This window comes from Pteronotus mesoamericanus, unplaced genomic scaffold, assembly GCF_021234165.1.
Source record: "Pteronotus mesoamericanus isolate MK-2021 breed Mesoamerican mustached bat unplaced genomic scaffold, CSHL_Meso_final scaffold_232, whole genome shotgun sequence".
Lineage (NCBI taxonomy): Eukaryota > Metazoa > Chordata > Mammalia > Chiroptera > Mormoopidae > Pteronotus > Pteronotus mesoamericanus.
In genome coordinates, this window is record NW_026555311.1 from 7,380,345 (window position 1) to 7,384,819 (window position 4,475).

The 4,475-nt window shown below is 38.9% G+C and overlaps 1 pseudogene; it reads left to right on the top strand.

Moving 5' to 3' along the window:
* Window positions 1-209: 209 nt before the first annotated feature.
* LOC129085421 (L-lactate dehydrogenase A chain-like) lies at window positions 210-1,445 on the top strand (annotated as a pseudogene).
* Window positions 1,446-4,475: the final 3,030 nt, after the last annotated feature.

Here is a 4,475-nt window from a genome sequence, read left to right on the forward strand (position 1 = left end):
CTTCATGTTCTCTGATTATCAAGCTTAGCCATTGCTACTATCTTTAAAATAAAACATTATATTTACAATTTAGAGAGGTCAGATCCATACCATTGATAGTAAAGCCACTGAAGAGGCAATCTAACATGTAAAAGTCACCAGTTTTGATTTCTGTAAGCAATATATTAAAATGTATTTAGTGTCAGAACAAATACACAAATACAGGTACCGGAGCCACTGCCGCCAAGTCCGGATCCAGTGCTGCGCACCACCGAGACCCCTCCGCCTTGCACACCCGATTCCTTTTGGCTCTAAGTCCAAAATGGCAACTCTCAAGGATCAGCTGATTGTGAATCTCCTAAAGGAAGAACAAACCCTCCAGAATAAGATTACAGTCGTTGAGGTTGGTGCTGTTGGCATGGCCTGTGCCATCAGTATCTTAATGAAGGACTTGGCAGATGAACTTGCTATTGTTGATGTCATGGAAGACAAATTAAAGGGAGAGATGATGGATCTCCAACATGGCAGCCTTTTCCTTAGAACACTAAAAATTGTCTCTAGCAAAGACTATAATGTGACTGCAAACTCCAAGCTGGTTATTGTCACAGCTGGGGCGTGTCAACAAGAGGGAGAAAGCTGTCTTAATTTGGTCCAGCATAATGTGAACATCTTTAAATTCATCATTCCTAATGTTGTAAAATACAGTCCCAACTGCAAGTTGCTTATTGTTTCCAATCCAGTGGATGTCTTGATCTATGTGGCTTGGAAGATAAGTGGCTTTCCCAAAAACCGTGTTATTGGAAGTGGTTGCAATCTGAATTCAGCCCGGTTCTGTTACCTGACTGGGGAAAGGCTGGGAGTTTACCCGTTAAGCTGTCATGGCTGGGTCCTTGGGGAGCATGGAGACTCGAGTGTGCCTGTGTGGAGTGGAGTGAACGTTGCCAGTGTCTCCCTGAAGACTCTGCACCCTGATCTGGGCACTGATGCAGACAAGGAACAGTGGAAAGAAGTTCACAAACAGGTGGTTCAGAGTTTTTATGAGGTGATCAAACTGAAAGGCTACACATCCTGGGCGATTGGACTATCCGTGGCAGATTTAGCAGAAAGTATGATGAAGAATCTTAGGTGGGTACATCCAATTTCCACCATGATCAAGGGTCTCTATGGAATAAAAGAAGACGTCTTCCTTAGTGTTTCTTGCATCTCAGGACAGAATGGAATCTCAGGTGTCATGAAGGTGACTCACACTTGAGGAGGAGGCCCGTTTGAAGAAAAGTACAGATACACTTTGGGGGATCCAGAAGGAGCTGCAGTTTTAAAGTCTCCTAATGTACCCCTCACTGTCTAGGCTACAACAGGATTTTAGTTGGAGATTGTGCATATTGCCCCTTTTATCTGATCTATGACTAAAAACATCAATTTCCTAAAGATAGAAATAGTAATGGTTCATAAAACCCTGCATCTCTATCCTGATGCTGGATGGTCCTTCCCTTGTGTGGTCCTGAACTGGTTAGTGAGAAACAGTTCCACCTCCTCAAGGGCACCACTGCCAATGTAGCCCACACTACAGTTGCCCTTCAAACTAGATGTGTGTTCACTGTGTGTTATATAACTTGCGGTTCCTTTACCCAACGTGCCTAGTCCAACTTTTTCTCTCCAGTCAATCACATCCTGGGATCCAATGTATAAATCCAGTATTGCATGACTTGTGCATAACTGTTCTTCAGGATCTTATTTTGTGTACTCTATGAATCAGATTACCATACATTGCCATATAATGTAAAAAGAAAGTCTACATATAAATAATGCAGCCAACTATCCAAGTGTCATACCAACTAAAACACCAAATAAACCTTGAACAGTGAAAAAAAAAATACACAAATAGGTACATAGCAAATTATAGCAAACAACTTATTTACAAATTAGCAGGTTTCTCTAAGTTTACTCTTAGCTCTAGCTAGATTAAAAACATTAATAGAAACAAATGTAAATGCATATGGGCATTCTGTCAGGTATTAGGTAATATGGTATCTTAACAATAATGGTCAACTGAAAGTCAGGAGGCTTAGTGTTTCATCTCAGCTTTGTTGTTACCTCACTCCTTTTCATTGTATTTATTAGTAAGAGGGGATTTATATTAGATGGTCATTAAATCTTTGCAGGATTCAAGAGAATACAGTAGCTTCAAAGGAGGTAAGTACGTTCAGTAGGTTAATAAGGGAAGGGGGAGCTATGTAAACATTCAGTTTAGGTCTGCACTGGGGGGGTAACCACAAAGTTGGTAAACTGTAGAGAGCGATGTCATAGAAGATAGGATATTGGAAGGTGTTAAAATAAAAAAACAGCAGGGACTTCTGTGAGCTGTTGCAAAGATACCTCAAGTTTATAAAAGATAATGAATAAAGTTTCCAGTGATAAAGTTAGAAGTTGAGGTATGAAAGCAGTAAGAATATATCCTGGAACAATCTTAAAAAGCGTTTTTAGGTGGAGAAAAAAAATCTTTGAGGAGATCAGAATAAGAAAGCAATTACTTATGATTTGTTCATAGCAACATACCATTGATAATAGTGTGTCTCTCTATATCAGGGATTCTCAACTTTGGCACTGTTGACATTTTGAATGGAATAATTCTTTGTTGTGGGGAGATGAGGAGAAAGGTTCTGTGATTGTAGAATATTTTAGCAGCATCCCTGATCTCTACCCTCTAGATGCTGCTAACCCCCTTCATGAGTCATGACAGTCAAAAATGTCTCCAGACATTGCTGATTGCCCCAGTTGAGAACTACTGCTTTAAGTGAATAAATATTTTTGAGAGGCCATTTAACCTAATGGTTAAGAACTTGGGCTCTGGAATCTGAGTTCTAGAATAAGATCTGAGTACCCATTGTGCTACCTTTTCACTGTGGACCTTGTGAAAATTATTTAATCTTTCTATGCCTCACTTCCTTCATTTACAAAATGAGACTAATAAGAATATCTACCTCAATGTTATTGTGAGGGTTAAATGAGACAATACATATGAAACATTTAGTGTTTTGCATGGCATATGGTAGCTAATAAATGCATGCTGGAAATTGCTCTTACTGTCATTTAATAGTTCCAAAAAGGCACAAAGCAAAAGAAGATGAACATGCTTACTTCTGAAAGTAGACTCTTGGGCATCGGGGAGTGTGGCAACCAAATATCTGGGTCTTATTGTACAGGAGAGACATTGGCTTGGTGAATCAACCAGTCAACAAATATTGTTTGAGCATATATTAGATAGGTTGAGATGTGAGCAAAACAGACAAAAATCTTGACTTAAAGGATTTACATATTAATAGAAAAGACAGGAAATTAATAGATTTGAATTAAAACTAATATGGTATAGCAGAGACTATTAGCTACTTAACAAAGTTTATTTTCCTTTTCTTCTACCACAGCCAGTCACATGGTTGCCCAACTACAATAAAGTTCTAAAGTTAAAATTTCACACTGAATATTGCAGTGGCCATTTGGGTAAGTTTTCTAAGTGTGCCACTTCCAGGCCTGGTCCAGAAACCTTCCTCATGTGTTTTTTAATGCCTTCTGTTTCTTCCAGTGGACTGGAAGGTCACAGCAATTATTGGTGACCAGAGCAATTTTGAAAGTCATATGTTAAAAATGGTAGAATTAATGTCAGCCTGAGTGTCTGAATGATTGTGTGGAGCAAAGACTCTTCTCCTGGCTGCAATCTACAAGATTGACCTGGACCATTCAATGAAAGGGAAATGAAATCCTATTGTATTTGATGCATTGAATATTTTATTTATTTGTTAAGCAATTTTGGTACCAGAGAAACACAGTTGATCTGGAAAGGTTTCTGTGAGGAGCGAACATTTGAGCTGAAATCTGATGGAAGAAAATAAAGCAGCCACGAGCCAAAATGAAGATATGGCTTCTAGATCTACCTGGTTTACACAGAACCCCATGACAATGAACAGGAATTCTTTTTCTTACCAGATAAACAATTGGTTTTTGGAAGGTAGGCACTTTGATTAGTGTATACATCCATCACATAGTAGTTATATGTTGTTTAGATAGAAAATTCAGTGGAGGTTGAGTTGGGGAAAGATAATCTCTGACATCATTGGACATAGACTAATAAGAGTACTTTTTGTGTTATTTGATATAGATGAAAAAGAATCTATTTTGCAAATTTCTCTGGCAAAATGATCAATAAGATAAGCTCAGGAGGTGCCTGAGTGTTCTGGTAGTGTATGTGATTTAGACTTCATTAACCCTCACTTTGTGCTTTAGTTTCTTTGCATAAGAGCTTTCTTCTTTACGAGCTATATTGTTTCTATATATAACTATTTGTCAGAATGGCCATCATAAACAGATCAACAAACAACAGGTGCTGGTGAGGCTGTGGAGAAAAGGGAACCCTAGTGCACTGTTGGTGGGAATGCAGACTGGTACAGCCACTGTGGAAGGCGGTGTGGAGTTTCCTCAAAAAGCTGAAAATGGAACTGCCT